We start from the raw sequence: 19,142 nt of genomic DNA, 5'->3' as shown, positions 1-19,142 counted from the left end.
AGGTATCCCCGCGATCGCGAGAGCAAGAGCAATAATTAAAAAAAAAAGAGCTACTCTGTAACTCTAAACTGTTAACCGTTAAAAAATTTTAAAGCGTCGCCTATGGAGATTTTTATTGACCGTTGTTTGTTGCCATTCCGCGGGTGTGCACAATTTTAAACCGTAACATGTTGGGTATCAATTTACTCAGTGTGACATCATCATCTTTCCCATTATACAAAAAATGGGCTAACTTTACTGTTTATTTAAATCTATAAATCGCAGCGCTTGCATTCAAAAATAAATAGGAACGTGTAAAAGTGCAAAAAAACATAAATAAATATGTGTCCACAATAATATATAAAGTGCCCAGTGACTAGGAATAAAAACCAATAATCACATGCTTACAAAGTGCACAGTGCTAGGTGCAAAAAAATATATTATATTGAAGTCCCAAACTTTGATAATTAATACAGTCTTGTTTCAAAGTGCTACGTGCTTAATACAGGTGCCAGCGTGCTTGAACTCTGTGTTGATCACCACAAAGATGTGCTCCACACTGTGAAGTGCCAAACTCCCCTCTTGTGCTCCTACTCACCAGAAATGATGACCCTACGGGTCAGATGGAGCCTTTTCTAGTGAGCATATCTCCAAGGTAGGAGAACCATCCCAGACAGGGATAACCAGATGTCTGCCGCTTAACGGACCTTTTAGGGACTCGTCCCAAATGAAATAAGCACTAATAGTGAAATACTGCTGGTTATGAATCTATTATAATCCAATTTAAAACACTTACAAGCTTAGAAGGAACTTCCGGTGCATGCTAACCAGTGACGTCACAGACACGGCATTCCAGGAAATCATTGTCTGGATGCGATTTTTAACCTTCTAAGCTTGTAAGTGTTTTAAATTTGATTATAATAAATTCATCCATGTATGGGCTAGCTGGTTGTGTAAAAGTTTATCTATCAATCGATTTGTGTACAAACCAGCCGGTTCCCAAACAATCTGTGTGATTATTCTATTCTGCCGGCGAAAAAGGCTCCTGGTGGCAGAATACAATAGCTCAGCATTTGTGATTCCCCATCCACTTGATCTGGATCGGTTCATTTTATTTAGTTCAACCCACTTAATCATGAGTAGACTGCTTTAGTGAAGGTCAATTTGTATGGTTCTGCTCCGTGAGGCCGTCGTATGATGAAACTAGTAGGGTGGGGCTAAGACGCTAGAAAAAATTGCGCATAACTGAATCATACTTGTGGCGTTGAAGCTGAGCCGGACAGACACAATAAGTACAAGGCGCTTGCTCCCTTAGTGTCAGTAAACACTTTTTTAATGTGAGTGTAAATCAACTTGTTTTTTTATTAAATTGGCATGGTTTAATGGAATTACGCTATGAAGACTCTCCTTTATTACTCACATCGATATACTTCTGATATACCCCTGTGAGAGAGTGCAGAAAAAGGGATCGGATCATCAGCAGTACTAAGCAATACTAAGGCGTAGATGCTGGTTTACAATTTGACCAGCCACTCCATCTGGTGAGTAAGTTTGGGGTGATTGGTGGAGGATTGCACTAATTTTTTCTAAATCTTTTCACATTTTTCCACTTATTAGTCACTTCTTTCTCTCCTAGGGACTTTATGAGGAGAAAGAGAATCCACTGGTGTAGTTGTTGATTTTTTAATATCAACACAGTGGTTCTGGATTTCATATTCACTGTGTTTATTTTTTGGATGCTTTTTTTATATTTTGTTTTTTATATTTTTTTTAAATTCTCTATATTTGCATTATTAAGGGTTATGTAATTGTTTTTTATGCACATACTTTTTTGCACTTTAGTAATTGCACTATTTGGGAGAATAATTGTTTATAGAATTGTCACATGTGTTTGCACTAGCACTTTAGGGAGATAATAGGATCAAGCATTAGTTTGACCCATTTAGAGGTAAATTGTTATTTGTATCTACACTATTTAGATACTAGGGTAAATCTGCACTGATCATTTACTTTATAATTTGTATGGTTAATACATCTTGTTTTTAAAGTGATAATAAAGGAAATTAAAAACAAAACACATGTTATACATGCCTTTGCCTCTGCGCAGGTCCCTTGCCAGCTCTCTGGGCTCCTCCCCCTGCTGAGTACCCCCATAGCAAGCCACTTGCTATGGGGGCACTCATGCATGCTTGCTCCCAAATCCCACTTTGTGTGTCCGTTGACACACAGTATGGGGCTCAATTCTGCCCCCGCTCCCTCCTCCCTGGCTGTGATTGTCTGAGCCAATGAGGAGGAAGAGAGTTGGGAGAGCCGCTGCTCTTGTACACATCGCTGGATCGAGATCGGGCCCAGGTAAGTATAAGGGGGATGTTTTGGAGGCTGCACACAGAAGGTTTTTTAACCTTCATGCAAAGAATTTAAAAAAATAAAAACATTTTTAAAGGAAAAAAAATCTTTAGCCTTTAGAACCACTTTAACTGAGATAAGAATCTGTAGGTTCTTGTCTTGGTTGGAGAGCAATATGCCGTGCATTGAAGTCTTTCAAATTCTATGTCCGTCTTGGGCTCCGCATTTTGGTTGCAGCCCTTATATTTCACAATATAATATCCATAGGCATGTGCACGGGGTGTGCCGGGTGTGCCCAGGCACACCCTAATCACCCTCATGCCGCCATGCATGGCCACTGGCCCGCCGCTGAGTCTGCACGCAGGCTGCGGGCGGCTCTGCCCCTGGGCTGGCTCACTTGGCGCCGCTAAGCTCCAGACTGAATCTGAGCCGGCGCCGCCCACTGTGGAGAGTGGTGGGGAAGACAGACAGGCATGCGGTGCGAAGAGGGACTGTCTGGGGGAGGGACTGCCTGTGCAGCGGCCGCGCAGCGCTGCCAGCGCAAGCGTGGGAGAGAACCAGGCCGCAGGACTCAGGAGGAGGCAGAGCACTGTCTGAGCAGAGAACAAGCAAGCCAGCCGCGCGGCAAAGAGGACCGTCACAGTCACCCATCAGCAAATTTCAGCAAGAAGGAGGGGGAGAGGCCAGAGAGAGAGCCTGAAGTGAGTTGTGGAAATATTATTTTTTTTTACAGATAACTGCATTGTTGGGGGCACACTGGTCACTCTGCATTGATGGGGGCACACTGGTCACTCTGCATTGAAGGGGGCACGCTGGTCACTCTGCATTGATGGGGGCACGCTGGTCACTCTGCATTGAAGGGGGCACGCTGGTCACTCTGCATTGAAGGGGGCACGCTGGTCACTCTGCATTGAAGGGGGCACGCTGGTCACTCTGCATTTAAGTGGGCACGCTGGTCACTCTGCATTAAAGGGGGCACGCTGGTCACTCTGCAATGAAGGGGGCACTCTGGTCACTCTGCAATGAAGGGGGCACTCTGGTCACTCTGCACTGAAGGGGGCACGCTGGTCACTCTGCATTGATGGGGGCACGCTGGTCACTCTGCATTGATGGGGGCACGCTGGTCACTCTGCATTTATGGGGGCACGCTGGTCACTCTGCATTTATGGGGGCACGCTGGTCACTCTGCATTGATGGGGGACACGCTGGTCACTCTGCATTGAAGGGGGGGGATTTAATACCGCTTAAACTGTTTGTTTACATTTATTTATAAAAGTGTGTGTATATATTCATTCATATATATATATATATATATATATATATATATATATATATACACATGTACACACGCACATGTGTTTGAGCTTTGGTTTGAGGTGCACACCCTAATGCCATAGGCTGCGCACGCCTATGATAATATCATATAATATAATATTTGTATTGCTAACAGTATAAGAGTTAAGCAGATGGCCTAAAACAGCTAGATTAGCTATACCAAACTTTATGGAAATACAAGGCCTAATAACAGTAAAAACAAATCTAAGGCTTGGTGAAGTTTAAAAATCTAGAATACAGCAGCTTCATTATCACACTTCAAATCCCACTAAAATGAACAATTGTAAAGATGCAATCAGAGGAACTATGAGCATAGCCCTATTTCTATTGCCCTCATAATACAGACAGAGGTTATTTATCAAACTTCACGTCAGCTATAAAATCCATGCTATTATAATAATCACTAGAAGAGAAGGCAGCTTGAGAATGAAATTTATAGCCACACAGAATTTATCTCACATTTATTAGGTATGCCAGCCTTCATTCAGATGGTGTAGTTCTCCTCAGTATAGAATTCCTTTGGGGCTACAGAGGTTAAAGAACAATGGCAAGTGAATGCTGAATCTCACTGTTTGAATTTTAATGATCACTAGCTTGCATGTAGAGTAGGTTTCAAAGTATTTCCTGCGGCGTCAGGAGCTCTTTAATGGACCGTGTGCATAACAAATCAGAAATTGTGCTAGAGTTAAATCTAAAAAACACAGATGTGAGCAACATAACAATGAGTAGACATTTATGGAAATAAGATTAAGGTAAGGTTTTAATGAAACTTGCAAAATATAGATAGACATGCCATTTATTTTCAAAACTTTGCGTGGAACATTTGACACCATGCAATATTGTGTTAAATGTTGCAGATACATAAATAGAGAATTTCTCTTTCATTCATTGATGGACACAGCTCATGATCTTCTTGACCATTGGGTTATACTGCCCCATACAGGGGTAGGACACTAGGCAGAAAAGAACTTGACTACGCCTAGGGGCAATCCCAGGAGGTATACTCCCCCTCTCTGCTATAGGTACTCAGTTTTTTTCTGCCTAGTCAGGAGTAAGGACCTAGTTCCTTGTTGGGATCTTGTGTGAGATCTACAATCAACTGCCGGACTGGGTGACGGGCTGGATAATCTAGATCCAGTGGTCACCCCAGTCTGGCCAGCGAGCGCTCGCAGACCTCAGATCCACGCTAGGTCAGCCACGACATAGCCCCCCCAGACAGGGGCTGGCGTGCGAGTTAAACGCCTTGCGAGGTTTTGGCCTGCGTCGCAGCATTCCTCCTGACTGACAGACCCCCCCATTTAGATGGCGAGGAGGTTCTGTCTGAAGCGGTGCCTGCCTGGTTCCTGGTATGGTAAGTAGCTATCCTCCCTCTCCGCCTGGAGGGTTTTTAGGGTAGATGCAGGCCCCTCCCAGGGACAGTCATACCCCCAGGTTCCCCTTCTTCCCATTAGGCCTCCCTTGAGTCTGATGGTCTGTGAGTCATCTATCCCCCCCTCTTTGCCCCCCTTGCCCTCTCCACCTATACTGGGGTTGTATGGTGGTCTGGCTACTGGGGCTTCAGCAGGGTGCTGTACTGGCAATGGGAGCAGGGGGGCTTACGCCGCCGGCGATTGGCTGTGGGGGGCTGTACTTGGTGGGGGGGGGCTCCTGCCACAGCCCCCTCTTCTTGCTCTGTGTTTTGCCTGAATCCAGGGATCCCTGGAAGCCGCGCGGGCCACCATTTTGATGTAGCCTATTTTCTGTATAGTCTGGCGTTTTTGTAGCCGTGGCGGCCATTTTGCGTTAGTCCGGCATTGAATTGAATGGCGGCCATTACTGGGCATTCATTTTAGCTGTGGGAGCCCCTCCTTATCACCTGGTGCTGACTCCTGGGCCTCTTTCCTTCCTGGACGCCTTTGATCCTGGTGCTGCCGGTGACTGCCTGGTGGTGTGGTGAGTCTGGTGGGGTCCTCTCCCTCTCTCTGCTGCAGGATCGGGGGGTGCTCTGTGGCTGCAACCGGGTGGTGTTACCAGCGCTGGCAGTGTTTTTTTGCACTTTTGTGGGGTATCCTTATTCCTCAGGGAGTCCTTGGAGCACATTTCCCCACCTGACCCCCCTCTCAGAGCCTGCGGGCCCAATGGGTCCCAACCATCCATTGATGCACTGATGGCGGTCCTGGAGTTCTTTGTGTCCCGGGTGGAGATAGCTTAAAGAGGAAGTAAACCCTCCTCAGGAAGTTGTACCTATAGGTAAGCCTATATTAAGGCTTACCTATAGGTACTGTAAATATCTCCTAAACATGCACCGTTTAGGAGATATTTACCTTTAATGCAGCCAGTGACGTCACTGGCGCATGCGCTCTGAAGGAACGGCAGATCGTGCCGCTCCTTCAGAGCCCCGTGCCGTGACCGTCGGCTCCCGCGCGCGTGCGCGGGAGTGACGTCACCGCGGCTCCGGCCAATCAGATGGCCGGATGCCGCGATCCCGGAAGACGGGCGACTATACATGTCGCCCGTCATACAGGTAAGCGGACGGCACGGCGGGGGCTCGTTCTAAGGTAAGTATTTAATAATGAGCTAGTATGCAATGCATACTAGCTCATTATGGGTTTCTCTTTCAGGATGTAAAGAAGAGAAAAAAAATTTTTCTCGGTGTACAACCTCTTTAAGGGCGGAGAGGTTGTAAAAAGCGCCTGCCTTCCCCTGCTTCATCTGTCTCCTCAGATTCTGAATCTGATCTGGCCGCAAGGAACAGCGCCTACCCTGAGGGGTCCGTGGCCTCGCTTCCTGTGTTTCAAGATAGTGAGGATAATTCCTCCATTCCTGTAGCAGTGCACAAAAATTCACTGGTGGACGCATTGATTGTGTCTGTGCGTGAGACTTTATAAATGGAGGACGCAGCTGAAGCTGCGGCGGAGGCACCAGTTCCTTTTGACACTAACAAGCCGTCTAGAGCGGTGAAAGGGTTTCCATTTCCTTCCTATTTTGACAGATTTGTCGCAAAAGAGTGGGAACGTCCAAAACGTCCCTAAGTGATTCGCAATGAGGTACCCATGTGAAGAGTCTCTCCTTAACATGTGGACTGTTCTGCCAGTGGTGGTTTCCCCGGTTTACAGGTTGAATAAGGCAACCATAGTTCCGGTAGAAGAATCCCTGGCTTTTAAGGATCCGGCTGACAGAAAGGCGGAGGCTGTGGCCCGCAGTATGCTCACTATGGCCGGCTCGGCACTCAGACCGGTCTTCACCATTACCCTGGTGTCACAAACTCTGTGTGGGCTCAACTTTCACGCCATGACCTGGAGGGTGAGCAGCTCCCCCTGCCTTTGCGGAGCTGGTGGACCAGTTGGTCCAGGGATTGCAGTTTATCTGTTATGCCTCTTTAGCTGCGGCTCCCTTGATTTCTAGACGGTCTGTTTTGGCAGTGGTCCTTAGGTGTTTTTTTGGCTCGACTGTTGGTCTGCGGACCAAACCTCTAAAAAAGCCCTAACTGATCTTCCTTTTCATGGAGATCACTTTGGTGCTATCCTGGATGACATCATTAAGAGTCTCACAGGGGGGAAGAGCACCTTTCTTCTGCAGGCTAGTAAGAGTAAGGAACCTTGTCGCAGACGTGGCCTGTCCTTTTTGGCTCACAGGAAGTTTTTTCCGTCCCTCAGGGTCAGCTAACAAGGGTACAAAGCCTTTAAAGGCCTCTTTGGGAGGATCCAAGTGAACTTGGTCTGGCAAATCCAAAGCAGGGTTCTCCAGACCCGCAGGCAAGGCTCCTTCTGCATGAAGGTGCGCCCTCACCCATGCCTGGGGTGGTGGGACATCTTCCCTGGTTTCTGGACCCACGGATCTCCTTGGTGCAAGACAAGTGGGTCCACGAAGTGATTCGGTCCGGCTACAAGATCGACTTTTATTCTTACCCTCCGGAGAGGTTCTTTCCTTCCAATGTGCAGCTGTCCGTGGACCGATTGCAAGCCGTCTTCGGGGCGGTGCAAGTCCTGTTACTTCAGGGGGTAATTGTTCTCCGTCAGAGGCTCTTTACCGAGATCGGAGATGCAGGGTGTCAGACTGACACCTCGCATCACCGATCGCCGCTCTGCGCGCCCCCGGGGGGCGCCCAGAGCGGTGTTGTCCTGCCGCCGTCATATGACGTCCGGTCAGGATAACTCAACCACATTGCCGCCGTCAATTTGTAAAAGGGCGGGCGGGAAGTGGTTAAAGTGATAAAAGTGCTTTCAACCTATATTATGCTGCCCTGTGGTGGCAGCAGGATACTAGAGACCCAAACTGCTGTTCTCCCACACAATGCAGAGATGTGGTCTTTAGTCAAACTACATTAAAAAGAAATAAAAAATGGTGTCCGTTGTGTTTTTAAAATTATGTAAAAACTTTAATGTCTATAGTGTGGGCATAGAAGCTCTTTAACGTGGTTGTGAAGCTTTGTTTTTTTTTTCATTAAAATAACAAACATGTTATACATACCTGCTCTGTGCAGTGGTTTTGTAAAGAGCAGCCCTGTTCCTCCTCTTCTTAGGTCCCCCGCTGGCTCTCCTGGCTTCTCCCCTCCCGTTGAGTGCCCCCCCATAGCAGCAACTTTCTACGGGGACACTCATGCGTGCTTGCTCCTGAGCCCTGCTCTGTGTGTCCATAGGACAATGCTTTATCATTGGCTCTGATAGACAGCAGGGGGAGCCAATGACTTCTGCTGCTGTATCTGGACCAATGAGGAGTGACAGAGCCTTGGCTCTCGTACACATTGCTGCATCGAGATTGGGCTCAGGTATGTATTTAGGGGGGAGCTGCATACAGAAAATGTTTTACATTATTGCAAAGAATCTAGTAAGATAAAAAAACCTTCTGCCTTTACAACCACTTTGAGGCTGAACTCCAGAAAAAGTAAAGGCGCGCTAGCGGGCGATGTGGTGCATGATTCAGCGCATCACACGCCTCCCTTTTTTTCCAGTTTTGTAGAAGCTTTATTTGACATGTACAAAAATATACACTTAATTCTCTGCAATGTTGGGCAGCGCGATGCACTGCGTTACCCGAAATTGCAGTGCTGGTGTGCTGTGATAAAATGCATTGCAATGTGAATGGGGCACATTGGAAAAAAATTGTTTCCTGTATCTCTCTGCGGTGACAGACATTTTACCATGCACATAGTGTGAATTGGCCCTAAATAGGTAAATTTAATTCTAATGTTTTTAGCTAAAGCTAAGTGATTCAAAGTCCAACTTCAACACAGAAAAATGGTAAAGGAGGTACCAGAATCTGAAGCAGATGTGCATGGCAACCAGGTAGCTTCTACCTTTCATTTTCAAAGCATACCTGAACAAGCTGAAAAAAGAAGCTGATTAGTTGCCATGCTCAGCTGCTCCGGATTCTGTCTGCTCCAGTTTGAATAAATACGACACTGTATTAGATGTTATCTTGTATTCTCAGCAATATAAGCTCATTTTTATACTTTGTTTTAAAGTTTTTACAACAGACATTATTCACAATAAACCTTTTCTCTAATTGAAAACATTGTTGGCCTTAGTTGTCAACTGCTGCCATCACATGTGCGTTTAATATTTTTTGGTAGCAAAGGTCAGTGCTGTGTCTTTCTAAGCAAGCTGTACGATCAAGGAATCAGCTGTCAGCCATGTCTATGTATAGCCTTCAAGTTATAGGCTTCCAGTATATTAGATGGTCTCGCCCTAGAAAGTTCCGCTTTCTTCCTGCACCAGAGCCACTGACTGACCCATTGCTGTGTTTCAAGTTGTTGAGAAAACAGTTCAATAACTAACTATTGAGCGACCCTTTGTATGTATAGCCAGCACCAGCGGGGCTAGATTGACAAATGACTGAGCACTATAGAATCAAGGTGGAGCGATTAGGATACAAAACAATGAATACTGCCTTTGTTCTCAATCTAAACCGTCTGATGAATATGCTTTACTATGGAATGTTATGAATCAGTTACGAGTTTGTTTATACTATGTATGTATGTGCTAGAACAGGAAAATCCCCTCCTCATGCCTTTCAGAAAGTGTAATTAACCACTTTACTGCAGAACACTGCCAATCCTTTCTACGGTACAGTGCTTTTATACAAGCATGTGTGGCCTTGTTATTTCGATGATTTATACACTGGATATGTTACTAACAGAAATGAGTGAATCAGCCTGGCAAGTTCAAGATTCAACCAGGATGAGGATGATTCTCAGCAAGAAGATACCCCCAGTCTGATCAGAATTACTACTTCGGAAACTAAAGTGTCATTTTCTCTCTGTGTATTTCAAGCAGAGTTAATTTTGATGTCCAATTTCAATGTAATTTTAGTTATAGTCTTTTGACTAAATTGCAATTTTAGTTTTAGTCCTATTTTAGTAATCTGAATGGTTTTAGTCCCATTTTAGTCATCTGAATTGTGTTAGTTGGTAAATTCCCCAGTACATTATAGTCAGCTAAAATCTTACATTTTTGTTGACTAAAATCTTAGTTACATTTTTGTCCACTAAAATCTCAGTTACATTTTTGTCAACTAAAATCTCAGTTACATTTTTGTCAACTAAAATCTCAGTTACATTTTTTTGACTAAAATCTTAGTTACATTTTTGTCGGCTAAAACTTCAGTTACATTTTTGTCGACTAAAATCTCAGTAACATTTTTGTAGGCTAAAATCTAATGGGTTTAGATAACTTTTAATGCTTTATTTAGGCATTTGTCTAGAATCTCATGAAATACTCTTGGAGTAGAAATCTAATAATGTAGTGGGGATGGGGAAATAAATGGAAATGAGGGAGTACACAGGGCAGAGAACTGGTCTGGAAGGCTGTTATTTTACACACTGCTAAGCACTGCTTACCTTGCTGGGAGGGAAAATACCCACCATGTGGTATGCAGGGCATTGTTCCAGAACTTCCAGGCAGCAAACAGAGGGAGCCTGCGTCTCTCAGCCAACCCAGCTTATCAGGGGGCTGGATTTTTAACAGGCAGGCAGAGGTCTGAGGAAAGTGGAATTTCAGGTGGGTGAACGTCCCTCCCTCACATTTTTATTCCTTTTTCGTTCATTGACAAAAATTGAAATTGTCATAGCTTTTATCAATTGACCTAATTAGAATTTTATTTTTGTTTAGTTTTCATCACTGGAAATATGCAGCTGATGAAAAATTATGACAAAAATGTTTTGGTCAACTTAACTAACACTGATTTCAAGCCTTAATTTTCAGTTTTAGCTAAAGTCTATGCTTAACCACTTTAGGACCGCTCACTGTGCTGCTACTGCGGCACAGTGGCAGCCCTGGGTCCAGCGACATATACCTATGTCACTGGACTCCTAGCTGTCCAGCCGGAGGCTCGCTCCTGCTGTGTTTAGACACAGCGGGGGTCGGGTCGGAGGAGGAGAGGCAGTGATCACCGCCTCTCTTCCCCAATCATCGGGGAAAGTGTGAGAAAATCTGCCCGCTTGTGTAAACAAAGCAGGCGGATCTTCTTTATGACAGACAGGGAGAGATCACAGGATTCAGCATAGCTGAACCTGCGATCTCTGTCTCTGTCACAGAACCCCCTCCCCCAACACACGTCAGTAAGCATGAGGCATACATTTAACCCCTTGATCACCAACAGTGTTATCCCTTCCCTGCCAGTGTCATTATTACAGTAACAGTGCATATCTTTAGCACTGATTACTGTAGAAATGTCACTGGTCCCCCCAAAAGTGTCAAAAATGTCAGTTAGGGGTCCGATCTGTCCACCGCAATGTCGCAGTCCGGCGACAAAAAACAATAAAAAATTACAAATCTTTCCCGTAGTTAGTAAACGTGATAACTTTTGCGCAAACCAATCAAAATACGCTTATTGCGATTTACCAAAAATATGTAGCAAAAAACAAATTGGCCTAAAATGTTAAAAAATTTTGATTTTTAAATTTTTTTGGGAATGTTATATATCAGAAAAATGTGAAAAATATTGTTTTTTTCTCAAAATACCACCAAAAGTAAGCTCTATTTGTGGGGAAAAAAAGGACATAAATTTCATTTAGATACAGTGTCGCACGACCGTGCAATTGTCAGTAAAAGTAACGCAATGCCGAATCACAAAATATGGCCTTGTCAGGAAGGGGGTAAAATCTTCCGGTCTGTGGATAAAAATATACTCATTGAGAATTTTTTTGTCAAAGACATGTAGCTAAATACATTTTGGCCTATGACAAAAATTGAATATATTGTATATTTTTTAACAGTCAAAGTAGAAAATGTCAATTTTTTCGCAAAATTATTGCTCTTTTTTTAATTAATTTTGAAAAAAATAAAAAAGCGCAGAGGTGATCAAATACCACCAAAAGAAAGCTCTGTTTGTTGGAAAAAAAGGACGTAAATTTAGTTTGGGTACAGCATTGCCTGACCGTGCAATTGTCAAAGTCGCGCAGTGCCAAGTTGAAAAAAGTGGCCTGGTCATTAAGCAGCAAAATCTTCTGGGGGTAAAGTGGTTATTTAGAATTATTTCTTATCCCTTTTCTAATAGGTTTGCCAACACACCCCTTTAACCTCCGTCATGTTTTTACTGCTGTATGTAGCATAACTTGGGAGATTTCTCTCACTTCCTGTTACTCTGACATGTGGGCACTAAGACCGGAAATTAATGGAAATTTTAGCAGGGTGACAAAAACAAAAGCCAGTTTAATTCCTTCCTAACTTTATTCAAATTGTAGAAAAAGTTTGAGTTTCATTATAAAGGTCATGCAATCCTGAACAATAAACAATAAACTTACACTATATTACCAAAAGTATTAGGACATCGGCCTTTACACGCCTTAAGAGTTCCCTTCACTGGAACTAAGGAGCCAAGTCCAACCCCTGAAAAACAACCCCACACGATAATCCCAAATGATTTGGACCAGTGCACAAAAGCAAGGTCCATAAAAGACATGGATGAGCAAGTTTGGGCTTGATAGAACACCTTTGGGATGAATTAGAGCAGAGATTGCAAGCCAGGCCTTCTCATCCACATCAGTGCCTGACCTCACAAATGCGCTTCTGGAAAAATGGTCAAACATTCTCATAGACACACTCCTAAACCTTGTGGACAGCCTTCCCAGAAGAGTTGAAGAGTTGAAGCTGTTATAGCTGCAAAGGTGCAGAACTCAATATTGAATCCTACGGACAAAGACTGGGATGCCATTACCATTCATGTGCATGTAAAGGCAGCTGTCCCAATACTTTTGATAATAAAGAGTATTTGGTCCTTTGGTCTGTTAAATATTGAAAATATGAAAGCTGTTTATATTTTTTTTTTTAGATACAGTGTATGTTATGTACAACTGATTCTGCAAGAAACTCAGTGAGCCCATGTCTTGTGCTCTTTGCAATATCAGGCAGTGTTATAAGCCTTTCCTAGTTCACATCAAGGGGGAGGTGTTCTGTAGTACTAATCAGGAGCAAGCAGCCTATGGTGACAATGCTGCTGTTCTAAAGCAATGAGCAAAAGTTGTCACACTAGGACAGGAAGTGTCTTACTGTAAGATGTATAAGGTCAAAATAAAGGTAAGAAGCCTGACAATAGAAAATTAATAACACAACATCTAAGGACCAGGAAATGTATTAAAATTTGGGCATATTATAATGTGCAGTTACTAGTTTTTGCTTAATTTAACAGACTGTAATTTAATGGAAAATAAAATGTTAAATATATCATGTGCAAAAGTTGGGTCACCTTATCAAACTGTTCCTAACAACCTCTCTAGCAGAAATGACAGCCTCCGAGCAATTCTTGTAACCATCCAGTTTTTCCTTTAGAAACTATTTTCACTCTTCTCTAGTAGTTGTCTTGTTGTATGTTTGAGATCTACTCACAGGTTTTTGGCAATAAACTAAGGACTGTTAAAGTAATTTAAATACTTTAAAGTGAACCTGCTCTTTGCCTATGCAGGGACAATCTCTCTAGTATCACAAATTTACCTTTTCTGTTTGCCTCCGCTATTCATTTTGACTTCTGGGACCAGAAGACCCTGCCATATGTTTGCTAAAGGCCCGTACACAGGTGCAGATTGTCGGCCGAAAAGCTTCGGCCGACGACCGATCTGCCGATTGTAGGCTTGTTAGTATGATGCTTCCGACAGCCGACAGCGCACTTTCGGCCAAACAGAATCTGTCGTGTAAGCATTAAAATTTTTGTATGCCGACACCAGAGCGGCCGATTGTTCGCCAGTCAATACAGAATTCGGCCGACAGACAGCAGATTTGCAAGACTGGGCATGCTCAGAAAAGAAAAAACACAGGGAAAGTTAACCATCACATGACATCACTTCTGCAGTCGGCTGTAGTCGGCGGACAAAATTCTTGTGCAGTCTTTTGCACTTTTCAACAGACACGACAGCCCGGTGACAAAAGACGGCCGATCGTTCGGCCGACGATCTGCACGTGTGTACGGGGCATTAGATTCACTCAAGTTGTTACCCTGAATGGGGCAAAGCATGGGCTTGTTTTTCTTTTTTGTTTCTTGAAGCCATTCTGGATTCAATTTTTGGTGTGTTTTGGATCTTTACACATCTACATATTATATTCATGACCCTCTAGTGTTACATTTTGCAAGGTGTTCTTTAAAGTGTAACTCCACTTTTGTTGAAAAAAAACATTCCACTCTGGGGGATCTATGTACACTGCAGGGATTTTATCAAACTTTGTTGCAGATTCCTACCTTTTTTTGTTCTTAAGAAATCCCTGTGTGTTTGTCTGTGTCGATGTGACAAGTGAATCTAATGGTAGTGGTTTCATTATTATCAATCAGCTGCTGCACCTGCAGGGCTCTAATGAGGAAAATTGCAGGATCTGCATTCCTTTAGACGTGTTTCTATTGGGAGTATTTCACCAAAAATGACATTTTTGATGCAGGGGATGCCTGAAATCTGAGTTTTATCTTAGGGCAGACTTCTGGGAAAATCAGTGAGCCAATCACACAAGCAGGAAATTATGTTTCTGGGGGACATTCTGTACACAGTCTGTGTATAAAACACCTTCAGATAGCAATTAGAGATGGGCTCAGGCATGTTCGGGATCCTAGTCCCAACCCACCTGCCCAATCCCACCAGGAAGCCAACCATGCACACCACTAATCACAGGCATTGAGACATTTTCCGGTCTCACTGCCTGTGATTGGGGGTGTGCAGTTTCAGCTTCCTGGTGGGATCACGCAGGAGCCCATCTCTAGTAGCCATATTGCATTGCAATTTATTGAAAATGACAGAGCTGGAGATTCAAAAGGAAAGGTAATTTTTAGAAACATTCAATTACAATATGACTTGAATTACAATTGTATATGCTGTATTATTATTTTTTTTTTTTTTTGCAATTTTTTCCCATGAAAGGAGAGTTACCCTTTAAATGTCTCTTCTTTTTTCCTCCAATCATACAGTAGTTTAGCGATTGTACCCAAGAGTTCAACTTATTTTATCAGACCACAGCACTTCAAAAATTCCAAAATGCTTTTGGTTTATTTAATGATTGTTATGTATACTTTAGATGTTGACTTTTGCAATAAGATCAAAGGTAAGGCTTACTTAGTCTTCCATGCGGTCATATTTGTGCAAAATGTGCTACACAATAGACCCATGCTCCAGTACTCCTGTACAGCTACATTTCTTTCAGAACTTTTATAAGTGCGTCTTGATCTTAGGAGTTTACCTTAACTTACATTTCTTATTGATGATCTTGATAGAAATAGCTAGCAGAAAATATTTGAGTATCTTTTAGACTATTTAGCCTGTGTTGTAAACATCTGGTATTTTTATTTCGAAATGCTCGTGCATCTGCAACAGAAAATCCTTTGAGTGGTTCAAAATCTCAGAGAACTTACTGTATTAAAGAGGTAGTATACTCCGCTTTTACTTTTATCTACAGGTAAGCCTATAATAAGGCTTACCTATAGGTAACATTAATATCTCCTAAACCTGCAAGGTTTAGGAGATATTCGCTCTGCATGCAGCCGCTGACAAGAAAGTGAACTCCCGCACGCATGCACGGGAGTGACGTCATCGTGACTCCGGCCATGCTCAGCGCCAGAGCCGCCAAACCCAGAAGAGATGCCAAGGGAACATGACAGCTCCCTCAGCGGTGTCCGGACAACCGTGTCGGGGCTTCGTTTTAATGTAAGCATTTCATAATGAGCTAGTATGCGATGAGTACTAGCTCATTATGCTTTTGTCCTGCAGGGTTTTTTTTTTTTAGTGAGGCTACAACCGCTTCAAAGCAGAACTAGAGTTCGCTATACTCACCTACCCTTCAACGATGTGACTTCCACAAGCACCCTCTGGTGCCAGTGTCTTCTTCAAGGATCTGCATTTTTGTCCATCTTGGTTGGACAGTACATAATTTCAGTGCATGCACACCATAGTTAATCTGTTACTGCCTGCACAACTTAATGTACATTCTAAAGAATTTTGCGAGTAGAAAAATGGCTTACCGTATATTGCAGAAGAGACAAAGTATTTCTCTTTTCTTGCCATTTTTCTTGCAGGTTAAATTCTACCTGAAGCACTGGAATCTTCTCCTGACCTATTAAAGTAGCATTAAACCTTTAGTATTTTTTAGTTTAACACATTAAGCACTATAAAATGAACATTCAACACTAAACTATTTGTTACAATTTTTACCTCAGCAGTTTACAACTTTTAATGCTGCTGGCTCCTGCTTTCTCAGTGCTGCTTCCCTGAACTTTGTGTCTTTACAGGAAAGAGTTACCAATGGACATCGCTACCTCCAGCCATTCTGTTAGTTTGGCAAAGGGGAGGGAGGGGGATCAGGGGAGTGCGTTACCTAGGCTAAAGGGCTGTGTGTTTCTATTGTTACACACAGTGTTGGAAGACACAACTCTTCCCTGCATGCAAGGATGACTAGATAGGATGCTGCAAGAGAAAGGAACCACCCCGAAACAGGAAACCTGGGGCATCAGCTTAAAATGAAACATAGGCAAGAATTAAAATAAATGGAGCAGCATATTCAGTAAGTGATTAAATCAGCTGCTGAAAATGTGTAAAAACTTAAAAACTGAGGGTAGAGTATCACTTTAAAACACATCAATTAACTTGTGGGATCCACTGGAAGGACATTCAACCTGTTAAATATAGATCACATCAATTTATTTTTTACTTCTTCTAATCTTCAAGAGAAGATACACTGGAAGGGTCACTACATTTTGAATATATCACATGATTTTATTTTTTTCCAGTCTACCATTTGCAAAGGTGACATTGTCTTTCTTTTCACTGTGAAAATACCAAAATATGTTATTTGACCAGCCAGTGCACAAACTGTTGCGTTGGACTGAATGTAAATGTTGCAAAGACTTAGTTCCGTATTATCCAACTTTGCCAAGCTTGGTGACCATGTGGTATTACCATAAAGCATGACTGTTAGCCAGTCTCTTTGCTCTTTTAATAATTCTCTTCCATTTTTAGTTTCTCTGAAAATACATGGTCTTAGCCTACTAACTTAATTTGGAATACCATATCAGTTCTATGTAGATGTTACTTGAATGGCTCCTGATTTAACGTCCCTACCATGTTGTGTTCCTCTGTACCTGTTTCTCGTCTTTCCTGTCCTTCAGTTCCTTAAACGTAATTATTGATAAAACTGGGTTTGTCGTTTTCCTGCCACCTTGTAGTTAGTCTCTGCCTGCAATGACAATTACTGCAGACAGCATCCTAATACCACTAGTTTGTTGCTTAGCATTAATATTAGCTTTTTCATTCTCCTTTAAATCTTATATTAATCACCTTCTGTTGTCTCCATCCAAAAAAACAAAAAAAAATCCAAAAAGGATTTTTCCATTGATTTATTTTTTATTTTTTGCGATAAAATGCTAGAGCAATGCCTTTATAATATGCCCCCTTAGCTATTATATATGCAGCCTGCTAAGAAACTGAATGGCACTACTTCAGATCATGTTGAACTTTGCTACTCTAGTCATCCAGATCTCTTTTTGGTCTAAAAATACTTTTTCTCTGTAAATTCTTCCACTCACTGCCAATTCAGTTGAAACTTTAACTCTTACCTACAAAACCATCTACGGTCTGACCCCATGACCTTACCTTCCCTCCCCAATTTCCAAATACAATCCAAGTCCTAACCTTTGCTCTGCCCAGGACCTTCTCCTCCTTCCTCACACTCATTCATACAAGACTTTTCACAAGCCTCTCACCTTCTCTGAAATGTACTTACACATACCATTCAGTTTTCAAGAGTCACTGAAAAGTTCAAGCATACTCTTAAGGCCCGTACACACGTACCGATCGTCGGCATACAAACGTCGGCGGACGAAAGATATGCCGATTGTACGCTTGTTAGTATGGTGCCTCCGACAGCTGTCTGCGCACATTCTGCGGACAAGAGTCTTTCTTGCAAGCATTAAAATTTTTGTATGCCGACACCAGAACGGACGATTGTTCGCCAGTCAGTACAGAATTCTGCCGACAGACCGCAGATTTGCAAGACTGGGCATGCTCAGAAAAGAAAAAACACAGGGAAAGTTAACCATTACATGACATCACTTCTGCAGTCGGCTGTAGTCGGCGGACAAAATTCTTGGGCAGTCTTTGCACTTTTCAACAGACACCGACATCCCGGGGAGAAAAGACGAACGTTTGTATGCCGACGATCGGTACGTGTGTACGGGGCTTTAAAGTCCATCTCTTCAATGAAGTTTATATTGTGAGCTAAATTAGTCACAGCATCATCCTCTACCACCTAATAAAGCACACTCTTTCCTTATATACTTTTACATGTATATCTCTTGCCTCTTTTTTTCCCCTTTACCCTCTAAATTTTAAGCTTGTGTGGGCATGGCTTTTTTTTTCTCATATTTTATCTTTTTGCTACATTTTGTTATACAGGTGTGGGGACTGCTCTTTTGAATATTTTATACATTGTACTACCCACCCATTAATGGTAATATGAAAAAAAAAATGCAATATATTAAAATAAAAATCAAACCAAATCCAAAATTGACAAAGCAATATGAGGCAAGGTAATTTTCCATTGTGGAAAACCTGTTCTATCAACAACTATCTAAAGGGGAGTATTTACTCGCTATTAGGAAATCTCCTCACTTCCTTCTTTGTCCGTAGGATAGGACGTGAAATATTCCTGACATGATACAGCTAAGAAAAAGCTTGACAGGCAAAGCCTTACTCTAACTAAACTAAAAAAAAAAAAAAAGTTTGGGCTTTACATACTCTTTTGGGAGGATGGAGCCATCTCTAAGGTATGCCTGTTCTCAATGTTTTTTCTTTGATACACACACACACGTATGTCCCCAATTAGAAGATCAGATAGTTTAGGGTTAGAGAAAAACATTTGGCAGAAATGCCTTAACTCAGCAGTGTTGTTTCATGAGTATTTGCAAAGCCTATAATGTTAAAGCAGTTTCAAGAAGCTGGATAGTATGCTGGGGAAGTTTGAAGTTTTCCTTTAACCGAACTGTGAAAATTTACTTTAATCTACTGTTTAATTCCTTTACGCAATATAATGTAAACCTCT

At 42.6% G+C, this 19,142-nt stretch overlaps 1 protein-coding gene across 2 annotated transcripts in view; it reads left to right on the top strand.

Moving 5' to 3' along the window:
• BACH2 (BTB domain and CNC homolog 2) overlaps positions 1–19,142 on the top strand; it is a 338,775-nt gene that overhangs the window by 285,563 nt on the left and 34,070 nt on the right. The gene's annotated exons all lie outside the window — the stretch shown is intronic.

Source organism: Pelophylax lessonae, assembly GCF_965119305.1.
Source record: "Pelophylax lessonae genome assembly, chromosome: 3".
NCBI lineage: Eukaryota > Metazoa > Chordata > Amphibia > Anura > Ranidae > Pelophylax > Pelophylax lessonae.
The sequence above is the reverse complement of the archived record's forward strand: the minus strand, read 5'-3'. Positions and strand labels throughout refer to the sequence as shown.